Source organism: Equus caballus, chromosome 8 (genome assembly GCF_041296265.1).
Source record: "Equus caballus isolate H_3958 breed thoroughbred chromosome 8, TB-T2T, whole genome shotgun sequence".
In the NCBI taxonomy this organism is placed as follows: Eukaryota; Metazoa; Chordata; class Mammalia; order Perissodactyla; family Equidae; genus Equus; species Equus caballus.
This window is the reverse complement of record NC_091691.1, coordinates 26,501,449-26,523,658: the sequence shown is the minus strand read 5'-3', so window position 1 is coordinate 26,523,658 and position 22,210 is coordinate 26,501,449. Positions and strand designations below refer to the sequence as shown.

At 63.2% G+C, this 22,210-nt stretch overlaps 1 protein-coding gene across 41 annotated transcripts in view; it reads left to right on the top strand.

Annotated features, from left to right (window-relative positions):
* The window catches only part of NCOR2 (nuclear receptor corepressor 2), a 205,793-nt gene that overhangs the window by 24,061 nt on the left and 159,522 nt on the right, over positions 1 to 22,210 (top strand). For 38 of the 41 annotated variants that reach the window (XM_070275480.1, XM_070275487.1, XM_070275485.1 and 35 more), the window contains one exon: positions 3,509 to 3,555. The exons of 1 other annotated variant lie outside the window; for it this stretch is intronic. The gene's annotated coding sequence lies outside the window, so the exon portion shown is untranslated. Of the gene's footprint in view, positions 1 to 3,508; positions 3,556 to 18,364; positions 18,424 to 18,629; positions 18,769 to 22,210 lie in introns of those variants that run through there. 2 more of the 41 variants (XM_070275479.1, XM_070275477.1) reach the window with 2 other exon arrangements.

Below are 22,210 nucleotides of genomic sequence, written 5' to 3'. Positions count from 1 at the left end.
GGCCAGGAGGGAGCATTGTGCAATAGCGCCTTGAGGGGCCTGCAGGGTCAAGGCCTTGCCCCCCGGGCGGCTGCGGCAGGGCATGGTGGCAAAGGCCTGGAGGTGCTGGGGTGTGCTTGCCCCGGCTTGAGGCTGGAGCCCTGGATTCTGATCTTAGAAGAGACTCTGTGCAGAGGAGGCCTGGGCGAGGCTTGGGGAGGAGGTAGCCGCCTCTGTGGAGCCCTCAGGGATTGCCCCGCCTCGCACCTGTCCTGGGTTCTGTGTTACAGCAGAGGGTGCCTGCCCTCCTGTGCCCCTGCCCTGGAAATAACCCCCCACCCCCGGCCCCCTCCAGCCCTGCCGGCTCTTCCAGTTTAGCTGGTTCCCACCGCCAGGCCTTCCTGTGTGCTGTGCCTTCCTCCCGGAGCGCCCTACCTCCTAGTCTCTGTGGCCTGGGCTCCAGGCACCTCCTGAGGGCCCGCCTCCTCCTGCCTGTCCCCCATGTCATGTTCCGTCTGGCTTATGTCTGGCACTGAGCACTGTGCTTTGAAGTTATCGCGCTCGTTTATTCATGCCCCTGTGGGACGTTTGGATGTGGTGTGTGTGTCTGTGTCCCCCCATGGCCCTCGGCTCGTTTATTCATGCCCCGTGGGACGTTTGGATGTGGTGTGTGTGTCCGTGTCCCCCCTGGCCCTCGGCTCGTTTATTCATGCCCCGTGGGACGTTTGGATGTGGTGTGTGTGTCCGTGTCCCCCCATGGCCCTCGGCTCTGGCAAGCCTGTCGACTGGCAGAAGGGTGATGGTGTCCCCGTAGAAGCTGGACAGCTGCCTCTGGGTTCGAATCCTGGCTGGCTCTGCCCTCCTGCAGCTGTGTGGCCTTGGGCTAGTGGCTTCTGGTCTCTGAGCTGGGTGGATGGACATGTCTGGCTGGGGTGATCTGGGCATGCTTGGTGGAGGAGAAGGCTGTGCTGGTGCTGGGAGGGCAGAGAGGAGGGTGAGGGAGGGAGGTGGGCTGGATGGGGCTTGTTTGGGGCCTGGTGAGGGGCTGGTGCCTGGAGCGGGCGGGTCTCAGCCTGGGGCCCTGGGGGCCACTGGAGTGCTGGAGCCCGGGTGCGGTGGGCTGGGGGCTTGGGGCTGGTCCTCGCTCCTGTCTCTGCTTCGCTGGGAAACAGTCTGCTCAGCCCGGGGAGAGGAGGATGGGGCTGGAATTCAGCCGCTGTGCTCGGACGGGACAGGCCCATGGGTGCCCGCTGGGGCGCTGGAGGAGGGGCGCTGGTTTCCCGGCCAGCCTTTCTGGGCTGAGTGAGCGAGCATGGGAGCCTGTGGGCATGGGTCTAGCGTGCGTGGCAGCCTCCAGGCGTGGATGCGGGCGTGTGGGAGGCTGCGGGCGGGGATGCGGGCATGTGGGAGCGGGTGCCGTGTGTCCATTTGGGGACGGCAGGAGGGGCTGGCTGGGGTTGGAAGAAGATAAGATCTGATCTGGCGGCTGTCTTTCCGAGGTGGCTCCTGCGGAGGGTGCCCCCCGGGCCTGACCCTGCCTAGGCTCTCTGTGGGATCTGCTGCAGGGGACGGCCCTGGAGGCTCCAGGAGCGGGGGCTGGGCGGCCTGGAGGGACCTGGCCTCCCGGTCCTCAGCCTCTCGCAGGGCTTCTCTGGAGCTGCGGCCGATGGCGGGACCAAGTGCCACACCTGGGGGCATCAGAGTGGAAAAAACCCCCAAAGAACAGAAAAAGGGGCAGGAATTGTCCTGCAGGAGCCGCCTGCAGCTGCCCCTCTTAGGGGTCAGAAGGGGCCTGCCGGGGGGCCGGGCTCTTGGAGCTTAGCAGTCTCCCCGGGGTGGGGTGGCAGTAGTGGAGCGCTGGCTGTGTGCGCACTGGTTCTGCGCACACTTTACTCCCGCGTCCTGTGAGGCCAGCGTTTGATCATCGTGCCGGTTTGGGAGATGAGGACCCTGAGGTTCAGAAAGGTGGAGCTGCTTGTCCCAGGATGCACAGCCAGGAAGGGCAGAGCCCAGATTTGAACCCAGGGAGCCAGGAGTCCAGAACCCGAGCACACAGGCAGCTGCCTCCGCCTCTGGCCCTGGGCGAGCGGCCCGGGGTGGAGGAGGGGTCCCTGCAGGCCCACCGAAGACCGAGATGCTTGGGAATGAGCGGGCCCATCTTCCGGATGGGAGACCGAGCTCAGAGAGGGCTGGTGGCTTGCGCAAGCCCAGGCCGTCGGTGGGAGAGCTGGGGCCATGCCGCATTTTGGACCCTCTGCCTGCTGTGTGCTTTTTTTACTTGTTCTTTTTCGTGCAGAGGCAGACACAGTAGGGGGTGAGCAAACACTTGGGCTCAGAGTAGAGAGTAATTCACTATAAAGGGGACGCCTGTGGCCTCCTCCTTCTCCCCAGAGGGCGTCGGCATCGTTCCCTTCGTGGGAACCCCCTTGTGTTCTGTTCTGACCACCTCGGTGACCTCTCCGTGTGCCCAGGGGGTTGTGCCCTTCCCAGAATAGTGCAGCGGGACCCTGGCGGCTGAAGCCCTGGCGAGGGGCTCGTGCTGAGCGTAGGAGGCGGACGTCCCTCCGCGGGGCTGCGGGTGGCTGTGGTTCCTTCCGTTTCGTTGTGGAGAGTGTCCCATGGGCTGTCCCCTGGTTTATCCCTGAGCCCGTGGACGGAGAGAGGGCCTGTCTTCAGTGTTCTCGTGGTGAATCGAGCAGTATGAACATTCGTGTGCGAACCTCCGGTGGACTTTCGGGTTAGATACCGAGGAGTGGCCTTGTGGGGTCATACGGCTGCCCGCTGTGTCTCTAACTTTGTAAGAAACTGCCCACCTGTTTTCCAAAGTACTTGCCCCGTTTTGCATCCACCAGTGACGTCTGAGGGTTCCACCGACCTGCGTCCTCGGGGGCACTTGGTGTTGTCTGCCTGCCGTAGCCGTCCTGTGGGGGTGTGGTGCTGGTGCGTGGTTGTAACTTGCACTCTCCTGGTGGCTGAGATCTGGAGCGCCTTTTCCTGCGCCTGTCGGCCGTCTGTGGAGCCGCCTCTGTGAGGCGTTGTCAAGCCTGTCTGCCCCTTTCTCTAGGGTCCGCCGGCTCTTTGTTTGGGGGTGAGTTTCGTGTCCTGGAGCCTAGCTTTCATTGCGTGAGTTCTTACTCTGGGTTAGAAGTCCTCCAGTGAGGACAGTCGGCACCCCCTGGGGGTGTCCCTCACTGGCTATGGGCCCTCCAGGAAGTTAGTGGGGGATTTCCCAGGAACGCTGTGATGTGGGCCCGGGCCCCTTGGTGACCTTTCAGGTGTGCGAGCTGCCTCTGTAGCCACACAGTCTGTGACTTCCTGGCTGTGGGACGGAGGGCCTGAGACTGACTCTCTGAGCCTCAGTTTCCCCTCTGTCAGATGGGGTAGCAGTCCGTGCCTCACAGGGTTGTCGTGGGGAACACGTGGCCTGCTGTGTCCCCTGCACCAGCCTGGCGGGCACGGCAGCCTCTGCCCGAGGTTGACACACTGAGAGGCTGGATCTTTGCTAACAAGATGGTGTTTTCTCCTGCAGGTCCCCCGGAGTCTCTGAGGACACGGCGTCCCTGGAGGCCATTTCTGGTAGGTTTGTGTCTGTCCCCTCTCTCTGTCTGGGGGATTTGTGTGGCCGGGACCTTCCTTCTCATGGGCAGGGAGTCGGGAGTTGCTTGTGGATGTGGTGGGGGGCTCGGCGTGGCCGGCACCCCAGAGTTGGGAGCGGCTGGGGGAGGTTGTGGGGTCCCCCGGGGATGGGCTGCTTCTGGCCGAGCGCAGTGATGTTCAGCAGATCCCCAGGGAAGGGCGGCCCCTGACTGTGGCTGTGGGACGTGGGTTTTCTCCGTCTCGGGGTTCACGGGCACATGGCTTCAGTGCTCTGAAGGCGGGCTGCAGACGCGGGGCGGGCAGTGTCTGAGGAGGGGTCCCCGGGGTGGCGTGGCCAGTGTTGGAGGAGGCCCTCGCCAGACACCTGTGTGCCACGAGGTCACCGTGCACTGCCTCTTTCCCGCTGGGCGCCCAGGCCATGACTTTATCTCCCTGTGCCTCGACTTGCCCCCTGTAAGCTGGGGACAACACCAGTGTCCCACGTAGGGCGGCTGTGACCCTTGAACGGGCCAACGTGGACCAGCGCCGGCACAGGGGTGCTCTTGGCGTGGAGAGTCACAGTGAGTGCCCTTCACGGGTCACGCCGCTGTATGGGTGTCACAGCGGCGCTTCAGAACGGGCTGTGATCCTCATTTTATAAACGGGGAAACTGAGGCTTGGATGGGTCACCTGTCCCCAATCTCAGCTGAAGCAAAGAGCTGGGACTCGAACCCTTTGTTGACTCTCCCAGGAAAGCTGGCAAATTCCTCTCCAACGCGCTCACTTCATAGCCGAGCGGATGGCGGCTTGTTTGGGCCCACTGCCCCCTCCCCCAGAACCCCTGACGGCCGGGCGTCTCCCCAGATTGCTTCTACGCGGGGTGTCTCCCCGGATCGCTCCCAAGCCGGGGGTCTCCCCAGATTGTACCTACACCAGGGGGACTGGAGACTGGGCTCGGGGCACGGGTAGGGCTGGTGTCCGGGGAGAGGGAGGGCAGTCCCGGTGTGGGTGGTGCGGTGGGCAAAGGCCTGGAGGTGGGATCTGGCTGCTAGCCTGGTGGCGCATGGCGTTCTGTGTTTGATGTTGTTCCTTAACTGAGAGGCGGGGCACAGGGCTCCCGAGCAGGGACTCCAGAGCCTGCTGCCTGAGGGCAGAGCTCCCTCTGCCATGTATTATCTGTGTGACCTCGGGCAAGGCCCTTAGCTTCCCGGTGCCTCAGTTTCCCCATCTGTAAAATGGGGACAGAATCGAATCCCCCGTAGCGTTGGCGGGGATTGTTGCTAAGTTTCAGGTGTTTTGTAGGTTTCTTAAGCAGCCGGAAGACCTTTCAGAGGAGGGAGCTGAACTTGCGGCCCCCTCTCCCTGGGTCTGGTACCCGTCCCCCGGGCCGTGGGGCCCAGTGGGGGGAGGACAGGCTGCTGACCCAGGCCTGGGGAAGGCGGTCAGGTCCCCGGAGACCCCGGTGGGCATGACGGGGGAACTCCACTCCGCTCCCCAAGAGTCTGGTGATTTGGGGGAGCTGCGGAGGACGCCTCCCGGAGGGGCTGTGTTGGGGGCGCCGGGACACGGGTGAGCGCCCAGCCCTGTCCGTGCCAGTGGAGGAAGGGGTGGTCATGGGTGTGGGCGCTGGCCTCCCCCATGCGACAGCTGGGCTCCTTCTGGGCTCTGTGACACTGGGCACCGTCGGCCCGCCGAGGCTGGAGACACGGGGCGTGGGCCGCTGGCCATCGCGAGCCCTTGGCACCTAGCAGGTGGCGAGCGCTTGTCAGTGCCCCAGCATCTCTCTTGACCTGTCGCTGACTGAGCTGCTCTTCTGAGGGTGCAGGGGTGTCAGTCGGGCCTGGCCCCCGAGGCGGGACTGAGGGGGGGGCCGAGGGGTCGCCAGCAGAGCCTGACCTCAGGCTTCCACCACAGGGTTGAGATCTGGCACGTCCCGGGTCCCTGGGCTGCCAAGCGCCTCTCACTGTTCTCCCCCCATCGAGGCCACACTGGGTGCAGACAGGAACTGGGGCAGTGTCCTGGGAGGGACAGCAAGGGGGGAGGGGGTCACGTGCATGACCCCATTCTGCAGAGGGGTAAACTGAGGCTGAGAGATGGGAACGGGCCTCCCTGAGCCGACAGCGCTGAGAGGTGGGAGGCGTGTTTCCGTCCTTGTCCTTGACCCCCAGCCCTTGGATCCTGGGCTCCCGGGCAGTTCTGCAGTGAACGGGCCGCGCGTAGACCTGGGTGCAAATCCCAGGTGCTGAGATGCCTCTGTGCCTCGGTTTTCTTGTCTGTCACTTATGAGGGTTGTCGAGGGCACTGTTCTGGGTGCTGGAGAGAGCTGTGTGTAGACAGACAAACATCCTTCTTGGCTGGACAGACAGTGGACAAGTCGGATATGTAGCGTGTCCTTCAGCAGGAAGTGCTGGGGCGAAGAACTGGCGGAGAGGGGCTTGGGGAGTGAGGAGGGGCTGGGGGTGGCAGTTTCAAATGAGGGGCAGGTGGGCCTCCACCAGCAAAGACCCGCAGGAGGGGAGGGAGTGTGCAGGTCTGTGCAGGAAGGGGTCCCCAGGGAGGGAACAGCCCGTGCAGAGCCCTGAAGGTGTGGGGTGGGCTCTTGGTCTGCAGAGGTCTGCGCCCATGGGTGGGGTTTCCTTGGGGCCGGCCTCGCTCCTTTGCTCCTGAGCCTCTGGGGCCCCCAGGAGGCAGGACTGTCTGCTTCCTGAGCCGGGCGGCGGCCCCACAGTGGCTGGTTCCATCCTGGAGGAGGGGAGGCGTGGGCCACACTGGTGACGGTCCACCATGCGGCGATCCACCCAGCCGGGTTTTCCGCCTGGTGTCCTTGGTGCCTTCGGAGTTGGAGGGAAGCGGGCCTGGCCTGGGTGTTCTTCCTTCCTCCTCCCGCCCTGCTCTCGGCCTCATCAATCCCATCGCCAGCCTAATGGGAGCCTTCCTCCAGGCTGAGTTATCTGCTGTCAGGCCCGGCCTCCCGAGGACGATAAAAGGGCTTTTTGTCTGCAAGCACTTAGCTCCCTCCTCTGGGGGGCCGGGGGGGGGGGGGGCAGCTGCGGGAGGCAGACGGGCAGGGGCGGGGCCTCCCCTGCGAGGGGGCCTGATGCTGCCAGGAGCCCTGGCAGGACCCAAGTGGCTCCTCGGCCCAGAGACAAGGCCTGTCTGGGGAGGGCAGGACAGCGGGGGGATGCTCTGAGTTCCCTCCCCAGAGACAGAGGCCCCACATGGACCCCGGGCCCCGGGGCTCTTGCTTGGCAGCTGGGAGCCTTTCTGAGACCCTGGGGCGGCCTGCTGGGGCTGGAGGCGGGTGGGGGGGGCAGGCGTTTCTGAGAAAGGATCCCGTCAGAGGTAGAGGGGCCGCATGTGAGGGTCAGCGTGGACAGCGTGGGGATGGTGACAGAGCAGCGCAAGCCCGCCAGTGCTGGCATCGCGTCCGAGCCCGTCCCCAGCTCTGGAACCATCTCGTTATCCTCAGCATGACCCCGCTGGACAGGTGCTGTCGTTGTGCCCATTCTCCCGGTGAGGAAACTGAGGCACAGGGAGGAGCTGTGGTGTCCCCAGGGTGCCAGGGACCGAGGGAGGATTTGAACCCACGATGCCCAGCTCCCGAGTCCGCCGTGCTGGTGTAGGTCCTCGGAGGCGGCGGCTGTGTTTGGGTTGGCCCCGAAGTCGGGTGTAGGTTGGATCTGGATGTGGGGGTCGGGGGGCTTCCGGCATCCTGGGTGGGGGGGGCTGTGTGAGCCTCGGGCACAGGGGGAGTGCAGGGTTCACCGTGCCTTGAACCCCGCCCAGCATGGTGCCCGGTGGAGGGGAGATCTCCAGTGAGGGGTCGGATGTGGTGGGGGCTGGGCTGCAGGGGGCTGGGGCGGCCGGGCCTTCTGGACCCCCCGGGTGGAGGGTCAGCGCCAGCCGCAGGCAGACAGGTGAGCAGGTGTGGGTGTGGGAGCACGCCCGCTGGCCCAGTCCGGCACAATCCGGCCCCTCTGGACCTGGCCCCACCTGGGCAGCGGGTGCCCCGGCTTTGTCCCTGGCTGGGCGAGTCCTGGTCCCTCTATCCAGGGGGAGTGCATGGGTTCGCCGTCCTTCCAGTTTGGGATGCTCAGCCCTGGCCCCGCTTTCCCTCCTGCTCCTCCTCGCCCTCCCCCTTCCCTCCCTCCCTCCCTCTCCCCCTCCTCCTCCCCTTCCCACAGCCCCCCTCCTTCTCCCCACAGGCCACCCTCAAATGACAGCAATTAATGGGGCCTCTGATGGCAGGCTGGGAGGACGAGGCTGACAGGCGAGCGTGTCTGCCTGCGGCTGGCCCTCTAATCGGGCCCGGGGGACGCCCCTCCCGCCAGCTCCCGGGCGCGCTGGCTCCATCACTCCCAGGGTAGGGGGACGTCCTTGGCTGCAGGTGAGCTGGCAGAGAACCGACACCCGGTCCCCGCAGACTCTCCCTGCCGTCCTTTCATTGTTGTCATCTTTTTTCCTTCATAAATGAGTGGGCTCTGGGGTGACCGTTGTCCTACCCAGCGAGGGTATACGTGACGGCCAGATGGCCAAGCCGTGCTTCTCACCAGGACACCCCTTCCGCCGGCCAGCTCCTGTCCGAAAAGACCTCTCAGGGGTCCTGTGCCACCCTCAGGGCCAGCCCCTCCCCCAGAGCCCTCAGCCTTCTGGCTCCACCCTCCCGGGGGGGGGGGGCCTTGTCCTGCCCTGGACAGCAGGCACCAGGGAGGGGCCCCAGACAGAGCTCTGGCAGCGGGGGGCCTTCGGTGCCCCAGACCTGGAGTCTCGTCTGGCCGGTGCTTGTGGGTGTTGGGGGACAAGAATGCTGGCCAGTCCTGTCCACTCTGGGCCTGCTGCCTGCCTGTTTGTCACTTTGCAGCAACAATAATGAGGCCCCTGCTGTATGCCGAGGGCCTGCAGCTGGTGCCTTCACCCTGGTTCATTTTACTCTGTAATGACTCTCCCAGGAGCGTGCTATTTATAACCCTGCTTTTGTTGACGGGGAGCCTGACGGGCAGAGAGGCACACGATTTGCTCGAAATGACCCAGCGCAGAAGGAACACATCTGGCAGTCAACCCTGACCTGCCTTGTCCAGCGCTCGTCAATCAGGGGCTCAGTTAGGAGCCAGCAGAGCTGAGCTGGAAGTGGGGAGATAGGCCCTGGGCCCGGGGTTGGAGTTGGTGGTGCTAAGATGCAGGTGTATATTTTTGTTATGGTTAAAAAATCCAGCCTCACTGAGATGTAATGAACCTGTGATCAGATGCGTTGACCAGTGTGAATATTCATAGAACCACCACCACAATCAAGATACAGAGTGTGTCCATCACCCGCAAAAGAACCCCATTCCCCCACCAGAAGCACCTGCTGTCTGCCATCTGTCTTGGAAGTTCTGGAATCTTCTGAAGTTTCATAATAAAACAGTCCCACAGGATGTACTTTGCGTGTCTGGCTTCTTTCACCCACATAAAGGTTTTGAGATTTGCCCGTGTTGTTCCTGTATCCGTAGCTCATCCCTTTTCATTGCTGAGTAATACTCCACGGTGTGAGCGTATTGCAGTCTGTTTCGCCGTTCGCGTTTGACAGACATTTAGGTTGTTAGTGGTTTGGGGCTAGGGTCGGTCGAACCAGAGGCCTCTGTGCCCCATGCTGCTTTCTCGTGCCTCGTTGCGCTGGCTGAGACCACGGGCCGGGCAGCCGGGTTTTAGGGTTAGGCAGCTGTGGGTGGCAGTGTCAACACTCCCGTGCTGCAGGTGAGGAAACCGGGGCTCCGAGAGACCAGGGGACTTTTCAAGGGTCCTCTGGTGAGAGGTGAGTGCTTTCTCCTCCTCCAGGCTGGGAAGTCCCGCCCCATTGTTGCCCTGATGGGTTTGCTGGTCCCGAGGGCAATTGGTGGCCTTTTTCCCGAGGGTCCCCCCGCTGGAGAGGCGAGGGTGGGGGCGGTTCCTGCCGTCCAGGCCCCACTCTGTCCGTGGGCGCCGAGCGCTGCTGAGTGAGTGTCGGTCTGTGCAGCGTCACGCAGGCCTCCTGGGGGCCGGTTTTGGGGCGAGGCTGGAGCTCGGGGCTGGGGTGGGGGCAGAAGAGGAACCTCTGCTCCTCCTCTGCGCCCGAGGGGTGTCAGTGAAGATGACTTTTCGGGGAAGGAGGCCCGAAAATTAAATAAGCAATCCCGTAAATAAATAAGTAATGAAGTTAGCGAGGGGCCTAATTGCATCAGGGTCGTGATTGTGGATGGATGCTGCCCGATAATTGTTCTTGTTCTCGTCTTCGGCTCCGACATGTGTCTCCTCCGTCTGATCGTCGCCCCTGCCCCCGGCCGGAGGGAGGGGCACGGCGCTGCCCTTGGGGGCTCCCAGCCGGCCGGGGTAGAGGTGGGGATCCTCAGGTCCAGGCAGACCTGCCGTCATCCTGCAGTTGGGTTTATAAACCTGCGTGTTTTGAAATTGCTGCAGATGTCATCCCAGGGTTTACGGTAGCAATTGTGTTGCACTTTACACGTTAGAATTCACTTGGTCTTCCAAAACCGCCCTGAAGGAGGGATTATGATCATCCCCACTTTCCAGATCAGGAAGCTGAGGAACAGAGAGGTTAAGTGGTCTGCCTGAGATCACACAGCCACTGAGATTCGCATCCAGGCCGTCTGCCCCAGAGCCTGCATCCTTCCCGTTTTCCTGCCCCTGGCTCCTGGTTGTCCCGTGGGTCCTCTCTCGGTGCCGTCTCTGTGCCGCGTGCTGTGTTAAGACTTTACCCGTTTATTGATGACTCCCTAGCCTGGCCTTTTGAGGGAGAGGCTCGTTGAGGGTGGCTCCAGGCCTCCAGAGACTACAATGCTGAAAAGATCACGTCATCGCTTCCATGATTGCCGTAAACCCAGACTGCGCCATTCCGAACCATGAAAAACGATCTCATTTCTTCTCATGACAAGGGAGCCCGTTGGCTGAAAGCAAAATGGCTTCTTCCTAGATCTGCTCTGTGTGTCTGTCTCTCTCTTTTTTTTCTTTGCTGAGGAAGATTGTTGCTGAGCTAACACCTGTGCTCATTTTCCTCTACTTTGTGTGTGGACGCCGCCACAGCATGGCTGACGAACGGTGCATAGGTCCGTGCACAGGATCCGAACCAGCAAACCCCAGGCCCCCGAAGCAGAACGTGCCGGACTTAACCACTGTGCAACCGGGCCAGCCCTGCTCTTCCTCTTTTTGCGCCTTTGATTTGCTGGCTCTGGTCCCTCCTTGTCTTGCAATAATGATTGTTGGACCCATTTTCCAGATGAGGAAACTGAGGCTCAGGGAGGTGCGGGGGCTGAAACGAGGTCACACAGCTGGTGGGTGGTGGCGCTGGCCTTCTAACCTGCTCTTTCTACCCAGTTTGGGGACAGGCCACCTCGAGTCCCTGGCTTGGAGGGGCGGCGGCTCTCCTGTGTGAGAAGTGAGGGGTTGTGGGTGCCAAAGGCTGGCTTCGTGGGTCCCTGCCATGTGGTGACCCCAGTGGCCTGGCTGGGGGGCCTGCTGTCCGTCTGTCCAGTGGGGAGAGGAGACCAGCTGGGCCACCTCATCTCGGGGAGGCGGGGGGCAGTGCTGTTCTCCCACGGCACCCATGCGGACCCCAGACCCGCACCCGGAGTTGATGCCTGTGTCTCGGCCGTGCGGCCCCGTGCAGGGCCGTGGGGCTGAGCCCCTGGGTGCCCGGGCCTCCGCCAGGAACAGCCCCTCTGCAGACTGCGGGGAGGGAAGCCCCGTCACTTTCGGCCCCCCCCCAGCCCTGCGGGGCCTTGGTGCTGGGATGCTGGCGGGGCTGCGACACAGGTGGGTGGGGCCTGCTTTCCCGGGGGGACCGACTTCAGGCTCGGGGAGCGGGCTCCCCCCCACCCCGACTGTGGCCCGGGACGGAGAGGGAGTTGAGGACAGACTCCCATGGAGCATTGTGCGTCCACGGAGCTGCTGGGGGTGGAGCAATCCAGGGGGCTGCCTGGAACAGGTGGAGCAAGCATGTTGAATCATAATAAACCTTCCTGGTAGGAATCAGTGTGTCTCAAGCGCTTCGGACAGGACCCAGGTGACGCCTCCGGGCCTCCGTGCCGTGTGAGTTTGCCATGCCCAGCCGCACTGTGAACGTGAACGGTAGCTTCTCCTGACTCCTGAGCATTGACTTTGTGCCAGGCTGGTTCTGCGAGGATCACGTACATTCACTCACGTTCTCGGAACAGCCCCGTGAGGCAGGTGCTGTTAGTATCGGCCCTGTTTTATTCGTGGGGAAGCTGGGGGCACAGAGAGGTTAAGTGGCTTGCTCCGGGTCACACAGCTGGCAGCTGGCAGAGCTGGGGTTGGACCCCGTGGAGCACCTGCTGTTCATTGTGGGGACTGTGCAGGCGCCACCTGCAGCCCTCCCCGAGCCTGGAGCCAGACTGGAGCTCTTGGTGGGGCTGCGCGGCCGCGGGCCAGGTCCCATGCGCCACGTAGGGCCCTCAGGCATGCGGCAGCTGCGCTGGGCTGGGCAGGACTGGGCAGGACTTGAGGGGTCTGCTTCCTGCCTCCCTGCGGCCCGCCTGTGTCCCCGCCGTGGGGAGAGGGCGGGGGATGCGCAGCACACGGATGCCAGGCCCTGGCTTGTGGATCCCGCGCGCTGACAGGGAGATGGGCTGTGCGAAGACAAACACGGACCCAAAAGGCAGAGGGCGCTGGCTGTGGAGTAGCGCAGGGCCGGGACCCGGGGGCAACTCTGGTTTCAGGAGGGCCCGTTTTAGGCAGAGAAATCAAGGGGGGGGGGTCTCTGAGGAGCTGGCGTTTGAGCTGGGACCTAGACAAGGAGAGGGGCTGATGTAGAAGGAAGAGGGATGAGCGTTCTAGGTAGGGGGAACAGCACGTGCAAAGGCCCAGAGGCCTGGTGTCTCAGGAATGCCAAGGAGGCCTTCATGGCTGGAGAAGAGCCGGGGCCAGGAGTGGGTTTTTGGGTCTGAGGCGACTCACGTTAAAGGCAGAAATCGAGGGCAGTGGCTTTTGCTTCTCCCTTTGTGCTTTGGCTGGTTGATTAATTTATGTCTGTTGGGCACGTGGAGTGTTCTGGATATTTGTAGGCCACTGAGATCAGAGTGATGGAAAGGTCGGACGTCGTCCCTGCCTTTGAGGAGTTTAGTTTCCAGAGAGAGCATGAGTTAAACAAGTGCTGTTGAGGGTGGTGAGGGTCGTGGGGACAGAGTTCGGGTCGTTGCTGGAGCCTAATAGGGTCGAATTTATGGTCAGGACAGTCTTCCTCGGACAGTTGTCTGTGGAGACTGAGACCTGAGGGTGGTTAGTTAGGACTCCTGAGTCGTGGCCGGGACACACTCGGGCTGGTTCAGGCCATGAGGAGGAATTACTGGGTGCTCATAATGGGGGAGTCCAGAATGGGGTGAGTTCAGGCACGGCTGGATCCAGGGGTTCAAACCCCGCCTTGGGGAGCTGGCTCTGTCTTGGCCCTGCTTCCTTCTCTGGGCCTTGTTCTCGGGCACATTCATGCCGCCGGCTCAGCCAGCCGAGGAGGAGGAGAGCCACCTGAAGCTGCCAGAGCGACACTCCCCCCGTCGTCCATTTCCTGGCTAAGCGAGGCTTCCAACACTTGTTCAGCTATTTCCACAGCAGGGAGGTGGGGAAAAGGGGTCCCAAGCTCAGACACAGTCAGGGAGGGGAATGAGGCAAAAGGGATGGGCGGGGGTTGTGGCTCACGGGCACGCGGGATATTCTAATTGTTTTTCCAAGAGAAGCTGGAAGTGTGGGTTTTGTAAGCAGTGTCCTGATTTTTGAAAAACACGGCATGCCAGAAAGAGCTTCCATGTTTCCGCAGCTGTCTGTCATCGTTTTGTGGCCTCTGTTCTTAGCTGTGACTTTTATCTCAAAGTATGTTGCCCTCTGTGATCTGGGCACAAGGTCCCATGGAATGTTCCAGAAGGTCCCAAGCCTTGGGAAGTCACGTTTAACGCCTCTGGAGATGTCATTTCTGAAAGTCGGGGCCCGAGGCTGCAGCAGTTCCCTGAGAACAATATTGTGTCTCCAGTGGAGGCTGAAGTGCTCTGAGTGGCAGTAATGCCTAGTGGCTAGTGACACAGCTTCGGGCGCCACAGTCCCTGGGCACTTCCTAGCTGCATGCCCTTGGGCAAGTCACTTCACCACTCTGTGCCTCGGTTTCCCCGTCTGTACAATGGGGGTAGCACTACACTGTAGGGTTCTTCCGTAAGGGGCACACGTGAAGCCTGTTCGCCCCCTGCCTGGCACATTAGGTGCATGGGCAGCCCTGGGCTGGTCTGATTTGTCCTTCCCGGTTGGGTCCCGGTGCCAGGAGCGTCCTGGATTCCCCTTCCTCCCTCTGCCGCCCGCCCCCTGCCCCGGACCTGCCTGCCGGTTGCTCTGTGCCCTTGGCCCTGAGTCTGGAGGGGGCGCTCGGCCCTGCCTGCCCCGGCTCCCTGCTGCTGTGCGCTGGGGCGGCCCCTTTTGACGATAAGCCCAGCCCGCAGAGCAGCAGCCCCGGGGACAGGCGCTGCCTTTGGCCAGTGTGGTCGAGGGTTAACTGTGGCGCTTCTGTCGGGGGGAGGCCTGCGCCTGGGTGAAGGGACGGGGGACGTGGGGCGCACTGTGGTCTCAGGACGCCTCGTCTGGGGCAAAGGTTGTGGCCTGTTTTGTCCCCTGTCAGGGAGACCTCTTCCCGGCAGGCCTCCCGGGTTGGCCCCCCCATGCCGCTCTCAGGAGGGGTCTGTTCTTGGCTGGCTGGCTGCGGGGTCCCCGGGGGGCTCCTGGAGGTGCTCTGGCGCCCGTCCCCACAGCTTCCAGCCTGGTCCCCTGGACTCAAGCTTGGTGCTGGGCGTTTCGTGCTGCCGAATCTCGAGTCCTGGTGGCGGTGGTGGGCCGAGTTGTGGCCCCCAAGAGATCGGTCCACCGGGAAGCTGTGAGTGGGACTTGTTTGGACAAAGCGTCCTTGTTAAGGGTCTCGGGATGAGGTCATCCTAGGCTAGGGTGGCCCTGAATCCGGCAGCGGAAGTCCTCATAAGAGAAGACACTCAGCGGGGACGGCTGCGTGGAGACTGAGACAGAGACGGGAGCGAGGCGGCCACCAGCCAAGGACGCCTGGGCCCTGGCGGCCGGAGGAGGCAGGATGCCCCGACTGCGAGGGAGCGCAGCCCTGCCACACCTGCACGCATGGCTTCTGCCTCCAGAACCGCGAGGGCGTAAGCTGCTGTCGCTTAGGCCCCCAGTTTGTAGACGTTTCTTTCAGGAGCCCCAGGAAACTAATGCAGTTGTGAATTTTATTTTAATCTCACTTCAGGTTTAAAGACCCCTTTGTGGCCTGCGAGGTCCCACGCGATCGGGAGCCGGTGATGCGGCAACCCCCCGTCGCACTCTCCTCTGCCCGTTCCTTCCAGCAGGCCCGTTCCCGGAGCTCACCGAGTGCGGCCCTGCCTCAGGCCTCTGCCGTGGCTGTTCCCTCTGCCTGGGACACTGTTCCCTGGGGAGTATCCACGTGCACCGCCCTTGCCTTGTCCAGCTTCTGCTGCGGTGTCCTGGCCACGGAGACCCCGCTGCCCACAGCAGCTGTCGTTACTCTCCACTGACTGCCTCCCCCAGCCCGTGTCTCTCCGCGACAGCAGGGTCTTTGTCCTGGTCCCTGCTCTGTGCCCAGGGCCCGGTGCGTACCGTTGGGGTTCCATAAATGTTTGTTGAATGTCTGACAACTCCAGGCCTGGGGTCAGGGACCCTCATCAGCTGAGGGGGGGCCCGGCTTTTGGAAAGTCAGCAAGCTGATCCGGAATGCTGTCCATTCAGCACAGCAGTCTTTTTATTTACTTTGAATTGAGCGGAATTCACGTCACGTAAAATTAGCCATTTTAAAGTGAATAATTCATTAGTTTTTAGTAGATAATCAATGTTGCACAACCACCACCTCTGTCTAGTTCTAGAACAGTCTCGTCACCCCAAAGGGCACCCCGCACCCGTGCACACTCGCTCCCCACTCCCCCCAGCCCCTGGCACCCGCCGCCTGCTCCCTGGCTCTGCGGATTGGCCCGTCCTGGACATGTCATGTATGTGGGATCCTACAGGGTGGGCCCCTGTGTCTGGCTTTTGTGCTTGGCTTGGTGTTTTCGAGGTCCATCCGTGTTGTAGCAGGTGTCGGTGCTTCAGCCCTTTGTGGCTGAATCGTATCCCCTTGTATGCATGTCTGGCAACAAAACCATCTTGTGAGTGCCTTTAAATTTTTGCTTTTTTTGGTGAGGAAGAGTGACCCTGAGCTAACATCTGTGCCATCCTTCCTCTGTTTTATATGTGAGATGCCTCGTCAGCATGGCCACAGTGTGGCTAGTGAGCGTGCTAGGTCTGTGCCCGGGATCCAAACCTGCGAACCCTGGGCCTCCAAAGCAGAGTGAGTGAACTTAACCACTGTGCCACTGGCCGGCCCCAGTGAGTGGCTTTTCAGACAGGGAGACTGAGGCTGCCGGGGGAGGGGTAGTCACCGCCCGGCCCGGAGCCCTGGGGTGCGGGGTCGTCTCGGGATGGGAGAGGAGGAGGTGGAAACAGGGGAGGCCCTCTCTCTGCCCCCAGCCCCCTGCCCGTTCCCGACTCTCTGCGCCTGGCGGGAGGCAGCAGCCGCGTGGGGAGGGAGCGGCCAGGATCCCTCTACTGGGTGCTGGACGCTGAGTCCGGCCCAATGGTGGGTCCTCTCTGGTCCTCCGAGTCCCCCAGTTGTCGTTTCTGTTGACGCCGAGAGGGGTAGCGAGCAGTGCGCCCCCATTTCCCAGCGGGGGCCCCTCGGCCTGCTGGCCCCTCCTGCCGCCTCCTGGGCATCCCTGAGCCTCCCACCCAGGCCGCAGTGGCGCCCGGCAAAGCACGTCCTGGGACCCCTTCCCTGACCCAGAGCCGTCCGGCAGGCGGGTTCCTGCAGGGGCGTCTTGGTGAGTTGGGTCCGGGGTGGGCCCCAGCGTCCGAGGGCTGAGGGCCGGGCGCGGCCAGGGCACTGGCCTCCTCGTGCTAAGCAGACGACCGCACGCGGCCTTAGCCTCAACCGCGGCCCGGGCCGCGCCGGCTCTGTCTGGATGGAGCTGCTGTGGCTGTTTCTGGTTGTCTGGTGATTTGCGTCTTCATAAGTCCCCCTGCGGACTGTGCACCCCCCGGCCTCTTGGGGGAGGACACAGGAAGTGACCGCGGGGGGACGCGGCCCGGTGGCTGTCTCCCGTGGCTGAGATCCTCCCGCTTCCAGGAGAGTCTGCATCTGAAGGAGCAGAAAAGAATGGAAGGGCCCCGTGCGTCTGACCCGCGGCCTCGGCCGCTGCCCGCTGTCCTGTGGGGCCGGTGTGGCCGTCCCTGAGTTTCGTAACGGTCACAGCAAGAGCCAAGGGACAGGAAGATGGCATTCGGACCTGAGGTCTAAGAGTATGGCTTTGGGTTCTCATGTCTTTCTATGCCTCGGTTTCCCCACCTTTAAAAGAAGACTCTGGAGTAGAGAACTCCCCGCCTGGGCTTCCGGGCAGGTCTGCAGAATCCTTCCAGAACACTCTGTGGGAGTTCCTGGAAAAGGCTGGAGGGTGAGCTGATGAAAGTCGATACACACATGCCTTCTGTTTGGGCCTCTTCCCTGGTCCCATAGTGGCTGCTGATCCCCTGGCTAGTCCAGTGGCCCCTGACCTTTGTCACGTGCAAATCTGATGCGCCCAAACCCTCTGTGGCTCTTTGCTGACCACACCACGTGGCCCGGTGGGTGCAAGCCAGGCTTGTCCGGCTCAAATCCCCGCTCAGCCACTTTGCAGCTGTGTGACCTTGGGCAAGCCACTTAACCTCTCTGGGCCTGCTTCTTTCTCTGTATGTTGGGTTTTTTGTGTGCTTTCATGAGGAGAGAGGGGTTAACAGGTCCAGTGCTTACACAGTGCTGGACACACAATACCCGCTACTGCTATTATGCTATTACGGTTGTCATTATTGCTCTTGGGGGCGTCTCCAGTCCGCAGAGTTAAGCAACCAGCCTGAGTGCCCGTGACCCCCTCCCTGTGCTCCCGTCACTCCCTGACCTCGTCTTCTCGCTCTCCTGCTTCACCACTGCTCACCCACTCCAGCCTTCTCTCTGCTTTTGCAGCACGCTGAACTTGGTCCGGCCTCCGGACCTTTGCATCTGCTGTGCCTCCCGCCTGTGGTGCCCCCTGTGTCCCCGCAGGACCCCTGGTCATCGCTCAGGATGCCACCCTGGGCGGGCATCGCGGGGCCCACTCCTGGTTGCTGGGCAGAGGAGGGGCCCCAGGTGCCTCTCTGGGCCCCTGCTTCCCGGCAGCTGGGCGGCCTCCCGACGGCTCCTCCTTGCACCAGCCTGTGGGAGTGAAGCCGAGTGCCCGCTGCAGGGAGTCAGCGCCCAGAGACGCTCGGACTTGTCTCTGAGTCACACAGCTCATTGCAGCCAAGTTTCAGACCCCTGGCTGACCACCAGATGGGCCGTTCTGGCCAGTGAGTTTGCATGTGCACGTGTGTGCATGCATGTGTGTGTGTGCCTGTGGGTACATGTGTGTGCACACGCGTGCGTGTTTTTTTTCAGCCTCCAGGCCTGTCCCCGAGGTGGTGCTGGTTCAGGACTCCCTGGAGGCCCATGTTTGCTTTCTGAGATCAGAGGGAGGGCAGCAGCGTGGTGGAGGCGGGGCCGCCCCCTGGCCATGTCATCCTGGAGACCGGAGGCCCCGGGAGGGCCAGGCGGTGGCCATGGTCCGTGGGCGGGAGGGGACGGCCCGGAGGAGAGGTGCCCGGAGCCGCGCGGCCGGGAGGCTTCTCGGGAGCTATAAAAAGGCCTCGCTGGGCTCCTGGCAGCCCGCCGGTTGCCATGGCAACGAGGAATTAGCGAGGCTGCCAGGCCGGGAGGAGAGCGCACTTTTGGCGGCGCGCGGAGTGACTTATGTAATGCTCCGTGTTTATGGGCCGGGGGCGGGGAGGCGGCCACGGCGCGGTGTCGCCGCTCGGGGGTGGCGGCCGTGGCTGTCCCGGGGGGCCCGGGCGGCCGGCTGGGGGACCCTCACCAGGGTCGGGGGTGGCCTCCGGGGCCCGGGGGGCGCCCCGTCTGGTGGGAGGCCACCTGCCGCGTGTGGCGAGGAAGGATGGGCTGGCCGCTGGCCCCGCGGCGCTTCTGGAAGCTGGCGGCCCCGGCTGCGCCCGTGGACTCCGCTGACCCACTTGCTGGCACGTTTTACTTTTCTTCGTCTTCCTTTTTCTGGGAGAGTCCCTTGCAGTGGTGTTGGAGCTGACGTGAGTGCGGGCTGGTCATGTGCTCGGGCGGGAGAAGTTTCCGGGCGCGTGGGGGGCAGGCAGATGCGGGTCGCCGGCCCCGGGAGGGTGGGCAAAGACCGGGCGGCTGCCTCTGGGTATGCCCCCGGGACGGTGGGCCGGGCTGGAGGGCGCCCCGCTCTGCGCTGTGGGCCCCGGGCGGCAGCCCTCGGGGGCCAGTGCTCCCGGGCTCAGGTCGGAGTTGCTGTCCCAGGAAAGGCCTGGAGGGCGGGCGCCAGCGGGACAGCGATGCCTGACCCCTCTGCGGGATGGCCAGCGCGGTGGGCCAGGCGGCTCTTCCGGGGCGCTCCTGCGTGGGCATCCTGGCGGGAGAAGGACCGAGCGGGGGACCCGGGGTCCTGTGTGTTTCCGGGTGTCGGCCGCCGGGGCTGGCCTGGGGCTCGGGGTTGGGGGCTCCTCGGTGGGCGCGGGCGGGGGGACCAGGTGCAGGCGGCGCTTCGGGCCCGGCGCCTGCTCCCACTGTGGTGGCTCTTGGCTGGGGGCCCGGGTCTGGTTTGAAATCAGCGCCACCGGCCCAGGCTTGCCCGCGGCCCTGGCAGCGAGGAGCTGGGATAAACACCGGAAAGTTGGCCGGGCCGCCCGTGCTCACAAGGAGCCCTCAGTCACAGGCCGAGGGGTGAGGGGGTGGTTTGTCCTGGGGCCTGGTGTGCCGGGCAGCGGGAGGCAGAGGGCGCCTCGTGGGGCTCAGCCCAGGCCAGGGCGGCCGCGTTCCCAGAGGGTGTCGCCTGTTTGCCCCAGACCCTGTGCGTGCCTCAGTTTCCTCGTCTGTAGAATGGGGCATCGGGGGCCGCACAGGTGTGGGGATGAGGCGGGGGTGATCTGTGGCCCTCTGTTCATTCTGGGGCCAGACTGCCTGGGTTTAAATCCCGCCAAACACTTCCTGGCTGTGTGACCTTGGATAAGTCACTTCACTTCTCTGAGCCTCGGTTTTCCCATCTGGCAAATGAACACTCCCATAAGTCATCCGGCTTCAGGGGGCTAATAAATCGTCCCTGCCTGACCCCATGGATGGTGTGACCTTGTTCAGGATGTGGAACTCACGGGGCCTCAGTTCTCTTGTCCATACTGTGCAAGTGGCCTGCAGGGGCAAAGCAGGACGAACCCGCAGGGGCCCCTCGTTGGCGGGCGTGGGGGCTCTGTCAGTGTAGACGGCAAGTTTGGATTGCCGATTGAGTGCTGGCGTGCTCTCCATCCAGTTTTGTTTTCTTCCCTATGGGGAGCCCTTCCGTTTTAAGAACGTGGAGCCCCTGCCCGGATGCCGGGAGCAGGCGGTCCTGCCCCAGGCCCCAGGCTCTGTCTGCATTTGGGCCTGGGCTGGGGGCCCCGGGTCCCTCCGTGCTCTCCCGTTCTGCCCTGTCTCCCACCAGACCTGGGCCAGGCACAGCCGGCAGCGCCCAGCGTGGCCTGGGGCCGGGTGGGCAGGGCTGCTCCCCCGCCAAGGGTGGCAGCCGTCCTCAGTGTGTAAGCGACACCGGATGCTGGGCCGGTGGCTGGCTCCGGGCCGCTCCTCTCGGGCCAGCAGGAGCCAGCGGGGAGTTCCCCGGGCGTCCAGGCAGCCCACGCCAGCTGCCCGCTGTCCCTTTGTTCTCAGGCGTCTCCTGGGGACCTCGGGGAAGGCCTCTGCAGCGGGGGACCCCACAAATGTCCCCTTGCTGCCCCTAAGCCCTCGGTGCCCTCTGGGGTCACCACACAGCGGTGTTGTGGCCGTGTTGCGTGCGCACAGAGGGTCTCAGTTGGGGATCCCCTGCTGCTGGGAAAGACGGTCGTGTGTGGTTCAGACCAGAGGGCGCGCGGGCCGTGACGGGGCTGACCGGCAGCGAGTGTGGTGGCCGCCAGAGTCTGCAGGGAGACGGCGGTGCGTAGAGCTGAGTACACTCACGTGCACTCACACACACGTACACACCCACTCACACTCACGTGAACCTGCCCACTCACACATATACACCCGCTCACCCACACATGCACATGACCATAAATACTCATACCGGTTCACACACACGAACATATAGGCAGTCACGCACAGACACACCTACTCACACACGTACACACCCACTCACGTGCGCACACGCACATGAACGTATACACACGTAAACACACCCATTCACATGTATACTCTCACACGTACACACCCCCTGACGTGCACACACACATATGAGCATGTTTGCACACACCCCTGCTCACACTCACTCGCACATACACACCCACTCACACTCACTCACACACACTCTCACCCGCACCCACACGTGAGGGCGTGTAAGCCTGGTGAGATCCGAGTGAGGGCGATGGTGTCAGCGCCCGTCTTCTGCTCACACTGTTGACGCTGAGTTCTGGTTCCGTGAGGCTGGGACCCTTGGGGACAGTGGCCACGGAGACCCGGGATCTGCTGTGATCTTAGTTACATGTGAATCTGCAGCGACTTCAAGTAAAAAGTTAGAGCAGGCGAGGGGGCTCGGGGCTGGGCCATCCTGGGTTCGAGCCCACGTCTGCGCCTTGGCAGCTGTGTGGCTGACCCAGGTGACCGCGCTCAGTGCCTAGAAGCTGCTGGCACTGAAGGCGCTCCGTGCTCTGCTGTTCTCGCCTCCGACGGGGTTTGCCGCGTGCTCTTTCAGTTCGTACCCGCCTCAGCCATCCCCACTTCTCAGATGAGGAAACCGAGGCTCGTGGGGTCCGTTCGCCCACCTGAGGGCACGCAGTTTGCAGGGACTGCAGCCGGGACGCAGACCTGGGCCTGAGCCTGTGCATGCTGATTCTTGGGCTGGGTGACCCTGGGGAGGTTGCTTGCCCTCTCTGAGCATCACTTCCCTCCTCCTTGCCTCACCCGTAGGCTGGGCTGGGACGTCGGGACAGGGGGCTATGCTCATGGCTCGGGTTAGCTGGGCAGCCCCCCTCTCATTCCTGGGCCCCCCCAGAGCCCACCGCCTCTGAGCCTCCTCCTCTGCCCTTGGCCTCTGTTCTGTCTCTGGTCGCTTGTGAGGGCTGAGCCCGCTTCCTCCCTGAGTTCTTTTTCCTTCTTGCTCCCTCCGTTCTCTGTGCTGCCTTTTTCCCTTTCCTGCTGTTCCCTGCGGTAGGCACTGGTTCCCTCAGACCCCCTCCCGCCTTGACAGTGGTGAGAAGGCCTTTGGGGCGTCACTAGCTTGCCCTGGAGGGAGCTGGGGCGTCCCTGGCCGGCACCTAAGCGTGAGAAAGGCATTTCTGTCCGGGCAAAGCTGCCCTGCGGGTAGAAGCTTCTCGGGGGCTCCCGCGAGCGGGCCTGCAGGTGCCGTCTCCCTCGTGGCGGCTGGGCCTGGCCATTGGGCCTCTGGGGGGGCCAAGCAGGGTTCGCTTTGCACCTGAGGATTCTGGAGGGTTCCAGGGCATCCCAGGCTGGGGGCCGGTGGGTCCCTTCAGGGCCAGGCGGGCCGAG